At 38.0% G+C, this 18,990-nt stretch overlaps 1 long non-coding RNA gene across 2 annotated transcripts; it reads right to left on the bottom strand.

Annotated features, from left to right (window-relative positions):
* Positions 1-1,863: 1,863 nt before the first annotated feature.
* LOC147475127 (uncharacterized) lies at positions 1,864-8,579 on the bottom strand. 2 transcript variants are annotated; one of them, XR_015209353.1, is made up of 4 exons: positions 8,479-8,579; positions 8,226-8,335; positions 8,065-8,134; positions 1,864-2,216 (listed from the first exon to the last, which is right to left on the bottom strand). It is a non-coding gene; the product is annotated as an uncharacterized LOC147475127 (long non-coding RNA). The 2 variants fall into 2 exon arrangements; XR_015209352.1 differs by having other exon boundaries at positions 8,065-8,335.
* Positions 8,580-18,990: the final 10,411 nt, after the last annotated feature.

Below are 18,990 nucleotides of genomic sequence, written 5' to 3'. Positions count from 1 at the left end.
AGATCTAGTTTTAATTCTTGTTGATTATCATTTCGTAGTTTAAGTAGATTGAAACATTGTTAGTTATATTAGTTAAGTTAGAATTTTAATATGATGTGTAGTTATAATTCAATGGGAAATGATGGGTTGATGACTCAAGGCTAAAACCTCTATTAGAGGGGTTGATGAAGCCTTGATGAAAACTTAGTGGTATAGTGTAGAAGCGTTGTAGAATCTATTCCACTCTAGAAGGTCGTGATTCGCCATGAGAATGGGTGGACGACCTCACATGCTAGTTAGTATTTGGTAGAAATGCCATGAACACTAGGGATTAGAACTCGAAATTCGTGCCATAAGAACGTGAGAATCGAGATACAAGAATCTATGCTAGGTTATTAAGTTGGATTCGAGGTGGATTCAATTTCCCTCTAACCCTTTATCTAGATTCAAAAACAATCATATTTCCATAGCATTCGTAATTTAAATTCAACATAATCAATTTCATATTGTATCGTAGTATAACACCCTTCGTAAAGCTCTCATTAGACTTAAGACCGATTAATTAGACTAGAAAGCATTCCATGCTAGAGAACTAGGAGTTGAACGAATTTGTTACTCCACTCTATTTCGATAGAATTGAGAGTAGAAACTTTGATAAATATAGACTCGTAAATAGTTTTAGTTTACTTACGTTTTGAGTTTCATCATTCATTTCGTAGGTAAACTATCATTTTACCTTTTATCACTCCCCAGTAGAAGAACCCCCGTGGAGTGGGTAGTGTTCAAGCATATTTGCTCAGAACTTTCGCTGAGCAGATATCTCGGCCTTCATCTCTTCCCAACGCTCCTCGTGCTGGGCGCGAGTCTCATAGTTACGATGGACGGTAACCTGCCGAGTCTAAAGATCTTCACAAATAGTATTGAGAGAACACATGTGTAGACCCCATTTTTGCACCGCAGGCATAATTCATTCACGATTTTGCCTTGAATTAAATTTGATCATATAAGGTGATTTGCTTTCTAGAGTCTGCATTTCTACATCAAACGTCTTTCTTTTCATCTTATTTTAGCATCTTTAGACTCTCCTCATCATGTTCTAGCTATGGTTGAAGTTTCGTTGCTTTCTGAGTTTTGAGCTGGAAATGACCAAAATGCCCCTGTAACCCTTTGGAACCCAAATCTCATTTTTTTCACTCTTTCTTAGGATGAGATTATTTTATATTTGAATTCCCCTTGAAAACTCCTTCGAAATGAGTACAAGCTTGCCTAGGTTCCTTTTGGATTTCAGAAACCCTAATCTTGCCTTATCCCGTTTAAGCCTATTGTGCGCGCTGTTTAGTGCAATATATTATTGGAGTAAGATTTCAACCCAAGTGTATTTTTAAGAGTTCATGGGCCTTCCTAATGGATTCATGAACAATTTTTGTGAAGAAGAGTTTGCCTAATTTTGACCAGGTCAAAGGGAATATGCAACATTGAAAATATAGTCAAAATGGGCTTTTTTGTAGATTTTGGACCTGTGCTTGTTGGCTGTGGATCCAGCTCGAGTTGGACCTTTTTATTAGAGTTTCTAGCCCATTTTTCAGGCCTCCAAAAACCTAGAGAACCTTCCTTATCTGTTTGATTTGATTTGATCCCATAAATCAAGAATATTATAGAGAATATGCCATTTTGGAGCCATGTTTGGAAACCCTAGATTATGGGCTCATTAAGGACGTGTAGGGTTTGTTTTTTTGCCTAATCCATCTAAAAGATCCAAAAACCAAGGGCTAAGATCGCACCCTTTATCCCACTTCTTGAATCAAGGGCCAGATTTATGAGGTGCAACCAAAAAGATATCAAGCCATTGGATTTTTCTTCATCAATACTCAGCCATTGGATCAAACTCATTACCATATTTGAAATCCATCCCAAAAAGCTATAAATTTGGGTCTCATTCACTCCACAAAAAAACATCTGGAGCTAGGAATTCAGAGTTAATAATCTGGACCTAGCTATTCAGAGCCAATAGCTTAATAGTTTTCTTTTCTTGAGTGTTTTTCTTTTTTTTTTCTTTTCTAGTTCATCATTCTAGAGGAGAATTTCTTTAGTTTAATCTAGAGTTGAAGGTAAAATTTCGACTTTGAGGTTTTTATAGTGAAGTTCTTCGTGTTCTTCGTCTTTAGCCTCCTTTTCCCCTCTTTAGATCTTGAGTAGAAGCTTCTTTTCACCAAAAGTTGTTTTTTTTCTCAAATCACCTGTTTCAATCCAAAAATCACAGTTGTCAATTCCAGACCAAGTTTATCATCATCATTCATCAACAATTAACTAGTATCAACCAGTATCAACAATCAATCAATCAATCTACAATCAAGTATGAGACAACATTCAAAACAAGGTGACATCTTTCTTTTATCTTTCATTTCATTTAGCATTGCATATTAGGTTATTTTTTTAGTTTTATTATAGCATATAGTTATTAGTTTTTAAATAATTTAGTGAAGATCATCCAACCTGGTAGATTAATTTTTCAAGCTTTCTTCATTCGCCTATCTTAAAACATTACACCTCAATAGAAGTAAGGCTGGTTTTTACCAGGCGAGTGTGGGTGCCTAACACTTTCCCACATCGTACCTTGACTCTCGAACCCAATAATCATCTAGTTTTGAGGGCTAGTCCTTCACATAGGTCTTACTCAACTTTTCCTTAATAAAGTTAGTGGCAACTCTAAAATCGATTGCATAGACCTAGGTACACATTTTTGTGCATACAGGTTTTTTGGCGACTCCGCTGGGGAACACCCTAAAGACTCAGACTTACGTTTTCTTTCGAGGTGTTTCAGTTAAGATAGGAAAGAAGAAGGCTTATCCAGAAGCCAGTTGGAATAGAAAGCCAGGGTTAAGGTTATCTCGTGCAACCGTTAACTCTCTTATTGAAATGGAGAATCTACTAGCTAATTCTCCTCAAGGGTCTCTTCCACTAGCGTCTCAGCCAATGGTTAGTTCCCCGCTTATCTCTCAAGGTGAACAATCACTGTCTAGCAATGAACAACCACCCCAAGGAGGTGGTCAGAGTCAGACATCACCCCCTCCTGGATCAGAAGAACTAATGAGATAAGCAATGGAGAGAATGTTTCAAGAAATGCTACCAAAATTCATGAACATGGGGAAAGGACAATTGTCTCAAGGGCAATCCACTCCGTTACCACCACCAAGGTTTGATTTTAACCTACCTACTCCACAAGCTCAGCTACCTACTAGGAATTTCATGCATCAATCCACCCAACTACAACTTCTTATACCAACTCAGACTCCAAGCCAACCCATCTCTTATATCGACCCCACCTACATGGCAGAACCCACCGTTCACCATTCATACTACAACCCAAACCAATATACATCCACACCCATGTTCACCCCAAATTTATCCCAACCCATGAGCTTTACACCATTCATGTTCCCTCCTCCATACATCACACAGACACCACAACCTACCACTTATATGAACACCCAAAATCAAATTCCTATCATCCAAGATCAATACAAAGGCCTAGTGGCAGACAGATTGAAAAAGCTTGAGGAAGCACTGACCAAGATCAAAGTGGACGAGTTTGATTTGGATAGTCTTTGTCCATATCCACAAATTAGGGTTCCACATGGTTTCAAATTCCCTAAGATGGAGAGATATGACGGAACTGGGTGTCCTAAAGCCCATGTGAAAATGTATTCTAGCTACTTGCAGCCTATGGGGATCGGGCCAAAACTATTGGTCCAATTATTCCAGAGGAGTTTAAAGGGTGTGGCACTGACTTGGTGGATGAACACAGACGCTCAGAAGATAAGAACATGGGCTAAACTTGCAACAGCTTTTGTGACCCATTTTTCATACAATACAGACATCCAGATGGGTCGAAGACAATTGGAGGCACTCAAGCAAGGTCCAACTGAGACATTCACCGAATATGTAACCAGGTGGAGGACCAAGGCAGCTTAGATTCTAGATAGGCCATCAGAGACAGAACAGATTTGAATGGTGGTAAAATGTTTGAACTCCGAATATGCAAATCGATTTAGTCTCAGCTATCATCCATCTTTTCAGGCTTTGGTTTCGGCAAGGACTCAAATTGAAGATGTTTTAGCCTATGGAACTATGACTTCGATTATTTCTTTAGGTCCAAGTGATGCTAAGAAGAAGAAGCCACCTTCAGTTACTGTCAACAAGGAGAAGGACGCACACGTCGTAGCCACACAAGTAAAGTCTCAGCCCTATACAAAGATCCCAAAAAAGGTGATAACTCATCATTCTTCCAATCAGATTGCATATCCTCTAAGACAACAAGGATATCAAAATAGAGGGTTCCTTAAGCCACAGAGGTAGTTCATAGAGCTACCATAACCATTGTCGGTCATTCTCAAGGCTTTGATCCAGCAAGGCCTAGTTACACCATTGCAGCCTAGGCCTCCTCCGAATCTACTACCATATTGGTATGATGCCTCTAAACATTGTGATTTCCATCAATCTATTGGACATCCTACAAAAAAGTGTGGAGGTCTCAAGCATGCGATACAAGATTTGATCGAATCAGGGAGAATTGATGCATCACATCTCGGTACTCCAAATGTTGTGACGAATCCATTACCGTACTATAATAGAGAAGTTCACACATTAGAGCCTGTCAAGAAAAGTCCAGCCTCATTCATTACCCCACTCGAGCAAGCATCCAAGGTTAGTGCCATGTCACTCTTCAAGCCGTTCAATTTTCAAGATGCAATTAAAGATTACAAGGCACAAACACAAGCAAGGCCCAAGGCCAAGGCTATATCGTTGGATGGAAAAGTGGCACCTCTGTTTGCTGAATCACCAACTAAGAAGACACCATTACCGGCTCCACCTTTGTTGCATGTTCTAGATAAGGAGTTTGATAAGCCCAAAAATTTATTGCATCTTCTTTAGATAAGGATTGTTTGTTAAGCCCAAAGGTCCAAACTAAGGTCTATAACCGGATGACTTCTCAAAATATCTCATCTTCTTTAGAAGATTATGGTATCGAGCTCTTTGACATGTTTTGTCCTCCCATTTTTATGAAGAAAAGATTCCATTTCTGCTATCAAGATTTGTTAGAATACAATGAAGATGACTATAGGTCTTTTGCAAGAAGTGGTAAGCTTCTAATGATAGAAGTCTCAAAGACTTGACATCTTCCTCACACTTGGAAGATCGATCTTCGAGCTCAAGAAAAATTGAAGTCATTTGCCATTGCAATATTACTCGGCAGTTATTCTTCTAATGTTATTGAACGGATGTTCAAATCTAGTTCTTATCAAACCCAGAGCGAGTTGATAATAGAGAGGTTGGGAAACACCACCAACCATGGTCACATGAAATGGCCATTCGATCATCACCACTACTTTCAAGCTAAGGGCACATCTAGGCACTCATGTGTCTTTGATGGCATTCATGCACTAGACCCAGGATGGAAACTTGAGTTCTCAGGGGGTGTGGCGTACAAATCACATAGCGTCACGAAGTTTGATATGTTGCTCATGGAGAAACCACATCATTCAGAAAATTCATCACTCATGCATGGAACTACAACATTTGTTGATAGGTTCCGAATCAATTTCTCTCCTATATTTGATCTTGGTTTGTTGCTCGACACAGATAAGTTTTCTACTCTCAATTAGTTTGTTTTGTTCTTTTATTTGATGAAAAAAAAAACAAAAAATATATATATATATAATAAAAAAATCAAATATTTAAAAAATCCAAAAAAATTCAAATATTTCAAAAAAGCAAAAAAAAGTTTTCAAAATCACACAAAATATGATTTACCCACTTGCCTTAGTGCAAGATGATTGAATGACTTGTGCATGTTATTATGATCCCCTCTTCCTCGACAATGATGAAGAGATAGACAATGAAGCTACTGAGTCCATTCTTTGTCGTGAGCAGTCTGAGGATTGACAGACACTAGTCATTGTGGAGACAAAGACCATCAACCTTGGCACCACAGATGAACCACATTATGTGTAGATTGGTATAACCTTGATCTCCTCTGAGCGTTGAAGCTTAATCAAATTACTGAAGGAATCCATAGAAGTGTTGATCATATCTATGACAATCTATTGTCTTAAGGTGGTACATGATTTTCATTGTTCGAAGAGGAGAGAATAACTCATCGAGAAGAAGAAATTGAGGAGGAAGAAAGTTCAGCGGTTATGTTTGAGAAGATTTTTCAAATGTCTAAGATTACCAACATCAACATCAGCATTATGCATTTACCCTTGTGGAGAGGGCAAAACTCCACAACATCATTTGATCAACTACCCCACTGAAGAAGGGGAATATTCTGCATTCCATCAATCAACGGCTGCTTAGCCAATCATCCAATTAGCTACCCTACCGTGGAGATGGCAAACTCCATATTGCATCATCAGCATCCATCAAAGACATGAGAGCTATCTATCAAAGAAGTCAGCTGACTCAAGTCTGACTACATCAAAGAGCGGAATGCTAAGAGGAGTTCATCTATGACCAACATTCTTGAAAGCCAAGATATGAAGGAGGGTATTGATTTTCTACTGGGACTTAGATACCAATGGAGACAGATTGTTGCAAGTAAAGCTGAGAAAGCAGATCCAGACTAGAGTGGAATCTATGAACCAGAAAGTTCAAACACAATAGTCAATGTCCATTCACTATGAAGATTCTACATGGAAAATCCTACCAATGCCGACCAATTAAAGATGTACTACTTTTTACCCAACTTTGTTTATTTTAAGACGAAGAGTATAGTGGAAATCTTAGAGAGACGATGGAACATGCCATCTTTGATCGTTTTGTTTTTAGCCCAATCAACCCACCTAATATCATATGTTACCATTTGAAGCCCATTTGAAGCCTAGCCTATTTTTTGTTTTCCCACAATGCAAGCCCATATCCTTTAGGAAGCCTAATAAATCTTTGGCCTATCCATAGATTATCCATACCCACTCTTATAGAACTTGTCATAGTCCAGGGGCATCATTACATCCATCTTTGATCACGAACACAATCACCCTTATGTTATTTATCCCAACAAGGTGTCGAAAAAAAAAGAAAAAAAATTCTAGTGCAAGGGGTATAAAAAAAAAAAAAAAAAAAAAAAAAAAAAAAAAAAAAAAAAAAAAAAAAAAACAACAACAACAGCCCCCGTTAGAACTCAAAATGCTTAGAGTTGCACAAAATAATCAACACCGGTCCAGAATGGAAAACCTAAACAAGGGGAAGTTTCATTTGAGATTTGGGATCCGTATCATCATCTCACTACCATCATTCCAATTACTCCTTCCTTTATATGACAAGTTCTACTCCAAAAATAAATTTTGATCCTATCCCTTCTTTCTGAGCCCATCACCTAAGCCTACATTAAAGTCCTATGAAAGTTCGCTCTTGATCTCTAAGTCCACTATATCTCCTAGTTAAGAAGTACTCGAGGCAAAAAAAAAAAAAAATAAAAAAATAAAAAAAAAAAAAAATGGAAGGCATTGGAGGATTCACTACTAGTGATTGCGATGTATGATGAAGCTGTCTCCAAAAGATTGGTCCTATGCTTTATGCTCTATCTGTTTTGGAAGAAAGTTTTTGGGTGTCGTTCAGTACTTTGTGAAGGTCAAGCAATCAAAGGGAAAAGAATATCATCTAATTCATAGGTGCCAAGTTTGATCGTACTTCTATCTTATGGTCGTCCTCATGCTCATCTTCTTGTCGGTAACGCATTTCCCCACCTTCACTTGTTATTCAATCATTTGTGGTATTTCTTATTCTATGGATAAAAAATATTTTGTTTTCCATTATTTTCAAAATGAATTTCAAAAAAAATAATAATTTGTTTTCAAAAACTTGGTTTATTTCGGATGGCTTATGATGAAAAATCTAGGATTTCAAGCACGTAAAAAATTATGAAGCAGTCATATCCAAACTAAACCACGCGTTGTTTTACTAACATAGCATGCGTACACCGCAATCTTTCTAACTATTCACGCTAACATAGTTGCATTGTTTTCATGCATATATATTGTATATTTCACTCTATTGTAATGTGTAGAGAGAAATAAATTGTCTGACCTTGGTCAAAGAAGTTTCTCCCAAATTCCACAGATTTCCAAGACATCAAATTCCAAGAGTGAGAGCAAGGCTGCCATTGGTGAATAAGGTAAGTGAGATTCCATTATATGTTGGCCCAAAGAGTCACTCTTAGTTCGAAAGAAAAGAAAAAAATGTGTTACGATACGCGTGTTCTGGATGGTGTGGCATTTTGCCTGCTTCGGCACCATCACTTCTTTCTCTGGACGTTTGCAAAGTCTGAGTTCTCCTTTTCCAATCTTATTTATAATGGCTGTGGGAATGAGCTCGATTTATATAAAGAGCAAAACCAAATAAAAATTTATTTGTTTTTGATATAAAGAGCAGTTGCATGTGATTGCAAGTTTAATTAATTGGGAAAAAGACAAATAAAAAAATGGTAAAAGATTGGCTTACCACGCTGGTGAGCACTCCTCGCGCTTCTCTCTTTTTAGACGTCAGCTAAGGTACGTTTCTTTCTCCTTGACTGTGTTTATATATAGAGAATGTGATTTTAGACCGCCTGATGATTGCTTGGGAAAGTTTTAAATAGGAAGCTTTTGTTTTATTAGGCTGTTTGACCGTTCAAAGATTCTTTCTCTCAAAACCAAAACTGTTTTCATGCAATTATTCGGTGTAAGCACCAAAAACAGGAAGGTTCGGTATACCTTACCTATTTTGTCATCAGATTCGGTCCTTTTTGAAAAAGCTTTCTAATTCAAATGATTCGGTGCAACCACCACATAGTAGGAAGGTCGGTAACCTTTTGGACCTGGTTCGTCCGTTTTGGGTCTGTTTGACCCGGTTTTGCCCATTCAACCCGGTTTGAGCTGTTTCACCCGGTTTTCACTTGTTGGACCCAGTGTTGACCAGTGTGACTCAGTTTTTTGATTGTTTGACCAGTTTTGACAGTTGACCAAGTTTGAAAAAAAAAAAATAACAAAAACTTTTCAAAAAATAAAATAAAATAAAAAATGATGAATACTAGTATCATAGGGTTCTTACCCTCCAGTATGAGAAAATATTCATCAAGTTTTGTTTTTCTATCGCACTATTGGCAACCACTTGATCATTAATATCATTTCGGTAATTCCATTTGTGCAACATTAAAATTGTTCGCGAGAACAATGTCAGTTTTTACTGATAGCCTCACGGATGGATCAGCCTGAACTCATAGTGATAGTCTTTTCCAATCCGAATACTTGAACGTAATTGATTGATTAATTGATTGAACTTGAATATCACCATCCCCAGAATCCATCTTTCATGTCCAACACATCTCTTATCTTCCCCAGCAATGTTTGTCTGTGTCTTTGTCCATCTTCTTTAGAATCTCCCATCCCCAGTGGATCTTTTTGCTCTCCCCGGTGAGTCTTTCCTTTTATCAGTGTTTGGTTATCACCATTATATGAGAATTTTTAATCTAAGTCAAAATCATGAATGAATTGATCTATCCATTTAATTTCACCAGTTTTCCAAAATGAATTTAAAAATATTAGATTTCAAAAAAAAAAAAAATGTTCCTTGATTTCAAAAAGTTGTTCATCCTTATCCATCACCATTTTTTGGCCTAAGTGCCACTATCCTAGTACACACTGATGTAATGTAAGACGTAAAATACACGCATTATAAGGTGTGATACTTTGGTTGACTACTGAAAAAATGTAAGACGTAAAACACGCATTTGTAAGGTACGATACCATCCTCTCTTGAGTGACAACCATTTTCAACTATACTTTCACAAACAACTTGAAAAAAATTTAGGATTTCAGATATCTAGGGAGAAGCCCTCTTCCAAAAAATATTTTTCAAATGAATTTTCAAAAATTGCATGAGATCTTTTGGCTGGAGCTTGGCAAAAATGGATTGTCTCTATGGCTTTGCCATTCAGTTGCAAGCAACCTCCGCCAAAGAGGAGCAACTTTAGACACCCCATTTTTGCAACCCAAGCATAATTCATTCACGATTTTGCATTGAATTAAATTTGATCATATAAGGTGATTTGCTTTCTAGAGTCTTCATTTCTATATCAAACATCTTTCTTTTCATCTTCATTTAGTGTCTTTAGACTCTCCTCATCATGTTCTAGCTATGGTTGAAGTTTCGTTGCTTTCTGAGTTTTGAGCTGAAAATGACCAAAATGACCCTGTAACCCTTTGGAACCCAAATCTCGTTTTTTCCACTCTTTCTTTGGATGAGATTATTTCATACTTGAATTCCTCTTGAAAAATCCTTCGAAATGAGTATAAGCTTGCCTAGGTTCCTTTTGGATTTCAGAAACCCTAATCTTGCCTTATCCCGTTTCAGCCCGTTGTGCGCACTGTTCAGTGCAATATATTATTAGAGAAAGATTTCGACCCAAGGGTATTTTTAAGAGTTCATGGGCCTTCCTAATGGATTCATGAACAATTTTCATGAAGAAGAGTTTGCCTAATTTTGACCAGGTCAAAGGGAATTTGCAACATTGAAAATATGGTCAAAATGGGTTTTTTTGTGGATTTTGGACCTGTGCTTGATAAGAGCCCAAAACTTTCGTTTTAACCCTGTAACAGTCATACTTTTAGACCAATTATGTGAGTAATAATTAAGAGTTAATACTGATTACGTGTTTTTATGCGTTTCAGGTTTCAAAGTCAATTATGTGTAGAAATGTGCCACTTTGATGAGATAAAGGAGCAATGGTTGGTTGCTAAGGAGTTCTGTGATTAAAGGCCAAGATTAAAGAAAAAAAAAAGCCTTTCTAAAGGCCGGTCAAAGCTGAAAAGTCAAAGTCAACGCGGGCAGAAATAACACACAAAGTCAGCAGAACTTCCGAAGGCCGTATCTTTGGACTCAGACCTCGGAATTGGGTCTACCTTATGTCAAAACGACTGGCTCGGAAAGAGATTTTCAATGGTCCAAGTCTTGGCCCAATCAGAGGAGCAAAAGTGGATGAAAAGTCTGTCAAAGACAACTGCAGCTGAAGAGGCCTTTTTGGACTGAAAGAATTAAGTTTTGGGCCTGATTCTCTGGCCCAAAACATGGCTCCATGCCCATGCACGATTTTTGGATCTGAAACATATAAAAACAAAAGCTTAGCTCTTGGTTAATGGTAGCTAGTTAGACCTAAAACTATAGATAATTCTAGATCTAGTTTTCATTAAATAAAATTAAGTTTAGTTCATTTCAATTATTGTTTTAGATTAATCTTTAAAATCATTGTTCTTCATTAGTTTGATAAATAAAATAGCTAGTTTGTCAATTTCGATTTTGTCATTTCAATTTATAGATCTAATTTTAATTCTTGTTGAGTATCATTTCTGAGTTGTTAAATTAGATTGAAGTATTGTTAGTTAAATTAGCCAAGTTAGAATTTTGGTATGAGGTTTAGTTATAATTCAATGAGAAATAATGGTTTGATGAATCAAGGCTAAAACCTCCATTAGAGTGGTTGATGAAGCCTTGATGAAAACTTAGTTGTATAGTGTAGAGTCGTTGTAGAGTCTATTCCATTCTAGAAGGTCGTGTTTCGCCATGAGAATGGGTGGACGACCTCACATGCTAGTTATAATTGGCAGAAATGTCATGCTAATTAGGGATTAAAACGAGCAATTCTTACCATAAGAACGTAAGAATTGGATTACAACAGTCTATGCTAGGTGATTAAGTTGGATTCGAGGTGGATTCACTTCCCCTCTAATTCTTTATCTAGATTCACATTTCAGTATTCCGTAGCATTCCGTTATTCGTAACTTGTCAATTGAATCCACCCTGTAGTATAGAATTCCCCTCATAAATCTCTCACTAGACTTATGATTAATTAGTTGACACGAAACCATCGCATGCTAAAGAACTAGGAGTGGAACGAATTTGTTACTTCACTTTATTTCGATAGAATTGAGAGTAGAAAACTTGATAGCAATTAGTAAAAATTAAGTTTTAGTTTACTTACGTTTTGAGTTTCATCGCTTCATTTTTGGTAGGTAAACTTTATCTTTTACGTTTATCAAATGGCGCCGCGCCATCTTAGTTACCTTTAGCATTGTTTTCTTACTATAATTAGTCATTTTAAAGTCCCATTAAACCCACCCACCCTTGTTTCGATTCTAACTGTGGTTTGTCTTCCACGAAGATTAAACTTCCTCGGAAAAAATTGCGCGGCGCACTGCGCTAAAAGTTATTGGAAGCCGAAACCGACCAGCAAAACCGAAAGCAACCAGCTCAAACACTGTAACTTCGAAGTTTACATCGAGCACACCTGCGCTTCAAAGTGAGCGCACCATACTGAAATGAATTTTGCCGATTTCCACAGGTTTGATTCGAACTTCGATTTTTCAAGTTTTTCAGTGTTCTAACTTGTTATATACACTGAACACGCATAAACAAGACGCTATTCATAAGCGAAGCAAGGACGTAATCAGGTATTCCTTTCTTCCACACCTCGCATCTCCTGTTAGAGGTTTATACTAGTATATCAGGATTGTTTGGAGTGTTGACGTGTTTAGCTAAGTTTGGTCTTAGCCTTGTATGAGATTAAGGTTTGGTCGAACAAAAACAAAGAACGTAATTACACGACAACGTCAACAAACAAGTCTATCTAGTATACCACCCACTACACCTCTAGCTACTATCCCACCCACCACACCTAACATAATGGCTGAAGAAAGAGAGACTCCTCTATCTGACTTCTACAAAGCCTTGAGCGATAGCCCCAAATCTTGCATCGTTCTAGCAGACCCAGTGGGGGATTTCCGAATACCCCCAAATATTTTTAATTTGTTACCCGTTTTTCATGGTTTAGACCATGAAAAACCTTATTAGCACATGCGTAGGATTGAACAAGTCCTAACAACATTCCACCATCCTACGGTTGGTGCGGAACAAATTAAACTGAGGGTATTCCCTCCCACCTTAGCTGATAAGGCGGCGTCTTGGTTAACTGCCCAAGCGCCTAATTTTGTGGACTCGTGGGCTAAACTTGTTCAGCTGTTTATGGAACATTTTTACCCACCCCTAAAGATGGATGAGATGCTTTCCAAGATTCATTTCTTTCGACAAAATCCTCATGAATCATTTTCGAGGGCTTGGAATCGTTTCACCGATCGCTTATAGAGTGTCCACACCATAACCTAGCAAAAAACACGTTAGTTCGTGCCTTTTTTCAAAGGACTCCTACATCACCATAAAGAAGTCCTTGACATAATGAATGGGGGTAGTTTCCTAAGTAAAGGAGCCTCGGAGGCTTACAAATTTTTAGAAGATCAAACTAAACACAATAATAATTAGGGGGGGGGGGGTAGTGATGATATCCCCCGCTCTGCTAGTTCTTCTTTAACGCGATTAAAGGCCAAGATGTTTGAGATGAAACCCGATCCAGAACTTAAAAATTTAATCGAATCTCTAACTAAAAAGGTTGAGGCTATTTCTATTCAACAAAAGCCTATCCCCGTCATGAATGTAACCTCCAACCCATGTAATTTCTGTTTGAGTCCTGAGCACCCTGACTCCTATTGTTCTCTCGCCTATGAACAACAACAATCAGAGCAAGATAATGCTTCCTCCATTAATAGCTATCCTATTCCTAATGCCCCATAGAGACAAAATCCCAACTTCAGTTGGCGAAACAATCAACAAGTTACACCTCCATGGTTTAATAACCAAAATGTTAGGCAAGCAAACAATTATAACCAAGCTCCACCTAGGCAAGGACAAGGACAAGGTCAGGGGAATTATAATAATTATAACAACCAAACGCAACCATGACAAGGTCAGGGTAATTATAATAGTTATAATACCAATAGAGGTATTGTTCCGGTTAACAATAATAACTATCACACCCTACCCATAAATAATCAACGTGAGATAGTTCCAGTCACACCACCTGTGACTACTACACCTACACAACCGGATCGTATCGACGCCTTTATACAGGTTACCCAACAACTTTTCCAAACAATGACTCAATCAAACCAACAGATCTTACAATCCATAAATTAGGGCATACAACAGTTAGCCCAAGAGAAAGCCCAACCAAAAAAGTGTTTCGGGACAAAGCGATACCAAACCCTAAAATAGCAAACCACAGCCTTGAGGTAAACGGGTAATACTAGTACGGAAACTACAATCGTAGGTGACCTAAATGCCATCACCCACTCTCGGATTCGGAAGAGTGGTTGATAACAAAAGTAACTATGCCTATAGTTACCCCAACAGTACTCCCTACACCAGATATCGAACTAGATACCGAAATAGAAACTGAAGAACCTACCACTGTAGAGGTACCTGTTAAACCACAACCTAAGAAACAGAAAGCCAAAGTTACACATCAAGTCGAGCCATACGCTAAATATAGAGCGAAACCACCGTTCCCTCAGAAATTAGCCATGCTAACCAGGGATACAAACTTTGAAGAGATTAGGAACGTTTTCAAAAATCTAACGATAAACCTTCCTTTTCTCGAAGCTATTAAAAAGCTATCTAACCACGCTAAGTTTCTTAAAGAGTTGTACACTACTAGGCATAAGACCAACATACCTAAAGACGCCTTTCTAACTGAACAGTTCCCAACTTTATCAGAAAATAATGGAATTGTTAAGTACAAGGACCCTGGTCATCCTACTGTAAAATGCACCTTAGGAGAATCCCACACGTCGACCGCTTTATTAGACCTGGGGGCAAGTGTTAACTTACTCCCGTTTTATTTGTATAAACAAATAGGTCTACGAGAAATGCAACCTACAAAAATGACGTTGCAGTTAGCGGACAGGTCTATAAAGTATCCTAAGGGTGTAGTGGAAAATGTGCTTGTTAAGGTTCAGGATTTCTACTATCCTCTAGATTTTGTTATCCTCGATACAAAAGTCGCTAACGACTGCATCTGACCGATCATCTTAGAAGGCCCCTTCTTGGTAACCGCCAACGCCTTATAAATTGCCGCTACGGGTAAGATGTCCTTATCTTTTGGCCATCTTTCTATTGAGGTAAATGTTTTTAAAATGATGAAACAGTTACCAGAATCGTCTATAGATGGGGAGGTTAGCATGATTGAGAGTTTAGCTCAAGATTATTTTAACAACACGTTTCCCGAAAACCATATGTATAAATTCCTTTCTTTTGGAACTTCAGATTTTGTAAATGACTCCTACTTAGAGAAAGTCAACACCATCCTTAAGTCCACACCGATTTTAGACCCTTCGGTTGCTCCTTATACTGAGTATGAAGACTTGCTACCTAAGCAAGTATTCATTGCGCAAGATGAGGACCCTGACGAAACATCTATTGACTTTCCTTCCACCCCGGTGCTTAAACCTCTTCCCCCGGAGTTAAAATATATTCAACTTGATCCGGATGGTAGTCATCCGGTAATTATATCTTCTTTGTTATCTAAGGATGAAGAGACACGTTTAATTAGGGTGATTAGGGAACATAGGTCTGCGATTGGTTGGTCCCCAGCCGACATTAAGGGAATTGACCCTAATGTTTACACTCATCGTATCCATTTGGAGGATAACGCGAAGACTTCTCGCGAACCTCAGCGTCGCTTGAACCCTGCCATGAAAGAGGTGGTTAGGGAAGAAGTCTTATGATTACTCGATGCGGGTATCATATACCCAATTTTTGATAGCGAATGGGTAAGCCCCATTCATGTAGTTCCTAAGAAATCGGGAGTTACCATGGTACGTAACAGAAAGGGTGACTATGTTTTCACATAAGGTCCTATGAAATGGAGAATCTGTATTGATTACAGACGTTTAAATGCTATGACACGAAAGGATCACTTTCCTTTACCTTTTATAGATCAGATGCTCGAACGCCTAGCTGGTCATGCTTTTTATTGTTTTCTGGATGGCTACTTAGGTTATTTTTAGATTATTTTTGATATTGATGACCAAGAAAAGACTACCTTCACATGTCCCTTTGGAATGTATGCCTATAAACGAATGCCTTTTGGCCGTTGTAATGCTCTTGGTACCTTCCAGCGGTGTATGCTTCATATATTTAGTGACATGGTAGAGCGATTTATGGAAGTTTTCATGGATGATTTTTTTATCTATGGAGACTCCTTCACAGACTGCTTGTCTAACCTGTCTAAGGTTTTGACACGGTGCGAAGAAAAGAGCCTCGTTTTAAACTGGGAAAAGTGTTATTTCATGGTGAAAAAGGGCATAGTACTAGGTCACATTGTATCTATTGATGGCATCGAAGAAGATAAGGCCAAACTAGATAAGATAGCGACTCTACCTAAACCACGGACTGTTTGTGATATTAGAGCCTTTCTAGGCCATGTAAGTTTTTTTAGGCATTTTATTAAAGATTTCTCGAAAATAGCTAGGCCTTTAACTAATCTGCTTTTGAAGGATGCAATCTTTGATTTTAATTTTAACTGTAAGCGCTTTTTGAAACTTTAAAAGCCGCCTAAACCTCTGCACCAATTATACAGACCTCCCGATTGGTCTAAACCTTTTGAACTCATGTGTGATGCTAGTGATTATGCGGTTGGTAGTCGCTCTTGGGGACGAAAACTAGATAATAAGTCCATTGTTATTTATTATGCTAGTAAAACCTTAAACGATGCTCAACGGAATTATACAACTACTGAAAAAGAATTCTTAGCTGTCATTTATGCTTTAGATAAGTTTAGTCCCTTATTTGGTTGGTTCTAAAACTTTAGTTTACACGGACCATGCAGCCATCTTAGGTACCTTCTTGCAAAGAAGGATGCTAAGCGAGATTAATCCACCGGATCCTTCTCCCGCAAGAGTTCACATTAGAAATAAAGGAAAAGAGAGGTCGAAAACGTAGTTGCCGACCACTTATCTAGACTTACAAACGGCGATAATAGTGATTCGAGTCCATACCGACTCTTTTCCCTGAGCATGTGTATGCTATTTTTTCAAAGACCATGGTATCTTTGACATTGTAAATTATTTAGCGGCTGATGTTATGCCTTATAATTGGTCAAGAAATGAACGTAAGAAGTTCTTGGCGAGTTAAGATTATATACTCACCGGATGAGCCCTACCTTTAAAAGTATTGTGCGGATCAGATTATTCGTCGTTGCATTCCCCAGTGGAAATATAATGAAGTTCTATCGTTCTGCCATGACAAAGAGTGTGGTAGCCATTTTAGTGGAATGAAAATAGCTGCTAAAGTTCTTCAATGTGGATTTTATTGGCCTACCCTTTTTAAGGATGCCCAAGTGCATTGCAAGACGTGTATTCGTTGCCAACAACTTGGGAGAATCACGAAGCGTAATATGATGCCATTAAATCCAATCTTGATAGTAGAAATTTTTGACGTTTGGGGCATTGATTTCATGGGTCCTTTCCCTGTTTCCAACGGTTTCATTTAAATTCTAGTTGCCATGGACTACGTGTCTAAATGGATAGAGGCCATGGCTTGCCGTAGCAATGACCATAAGACAGTGGTATTTTTTCATTAAGGAGTATATTTTCTGTCATTTTGGCATTCCTAAAGCCATCATTAGTGATGGTGGAACACATTTTTGCAACAGAGTTGTTGCATCCCTAGTGAAAAAGTATGGAGTTATACACAAAGTAGCAACTCCTTATCATCCACAAACTAGCGGACAAGTAGAAGTTTCTAATAGGGAAATCAAAAAGATTTTAGAAACAACTGTAAATCCTGATAGGAAAGACTGGTCGAAACGTCTATCGGATGCCTTATGGGCGTATAGAATTGCTTTCAAAACTCCTATAGGTATGTCTCCCTTTTGACTTGTATTTGGGAAACCTTGTCATTTGCCCGTTGAAATAGAGCACCGTGCTCTGTGGGCTATAAAAAGTCTTAACTTCAATATTGATGAGGCGGGTGTCAAACGCAAATTGCAATTGAATGAGATTGAAGAAATCCGTAGCGATTCTTACGATTTCACGAAGGATTATAAAGCTAACATGAAACGTGTTCATGATAAGCAAATGTTGCGCAAAGAGTTTGTGGTTGGTCAAAAGGTTTTGCTTTATAACTCCCGTCTACATATTTTCCCAGGGAAACTTAAAACCCGTTGGTCTGGTCCTTTTCTGGTTACTGAAATCACCCCTTACGGGGCAATCACCTTGGTAAATCCTAAGGATAACAGTACCTTTCAAGTCAATGGCCAACGGTTAAAATATTTTCACGAGCTTCTGTCCCCTGATGTAGAGGAAGTCCTTTTACAGGACCCTGTAAATGAGGACTGACCTTTGTCATTTGGTATACTTCCTTTCACTTCCATATAGTGGTAAGTGCACCATTCAGGTAACCGGGCCCTCCCTATGGAGTGTGTGGCTGTAAGTACCGGATCCTAAGTCCACGTTTCACATAATTCACGTCTTCCACTTTTGCATGTGTTCTCGGTTTTTGAGTCATGTTCCTCTATAGGGTGAATTATGTATTTATTGTTTTTCGTTTTTCTTAAAAAAAAAATAAAAATAAAAATATATATATATATATATATATATATATATATATATATATATATATATATATATGTAATAATAATAAAAATAAAAATTCTAAAATCATAGAAATACCAATCCAACAAGTCTTGGGAATCTTACTTTAAACAACCCACATTTAAAACAAATTTTGTGTTTAAAAATTTGTTTGGGGGTAAGCAGTCGATCTTTCCATCTGGATTGCTTGAACTTTCCATTGTGTTGCTTAGGCCCGTTAGTCGTAGTTCATTTGGGTTGATGTTATCTATAACTTAGATTCCCTTCGTTCGCATAACTTACATCACTCACGCACTTTGAGGCATTTTCCACCTTCTTATACATCACCCATGGTTGGAATTGAGTGTTTTACGGATCATTGGATTGGAAATTCTCTACTGATCATTTCCATAACTCATTCTCCAAAATCGGACCAGTAACAAAGCGGCAAATTGAATTTGAAATTGCGCGAAATATCGAAAAAGTTCGGATTTCGAATTGGGCTTGGGCCCCAAAC

Source organism: Coptis chinensis, chromosome 9 (genome assembly GCF_015680905.1).
Source record: "Coptis chinensis isolate HL-2020 chromosome 9, ASM1568090v1, whole genome shotgun sequence".
NCBI lineage: Eukaryota > Viridiplantae > Streptophyta > Magnoliopsida > Ranunculales > Ranunculaceae > Coptis > Coptis chinensis.
The sequence above is the reverse complement of the archived record's forward strand: the minus strand, read 5'-3'. Positions and strand labels throughout refer to the sequence as shown.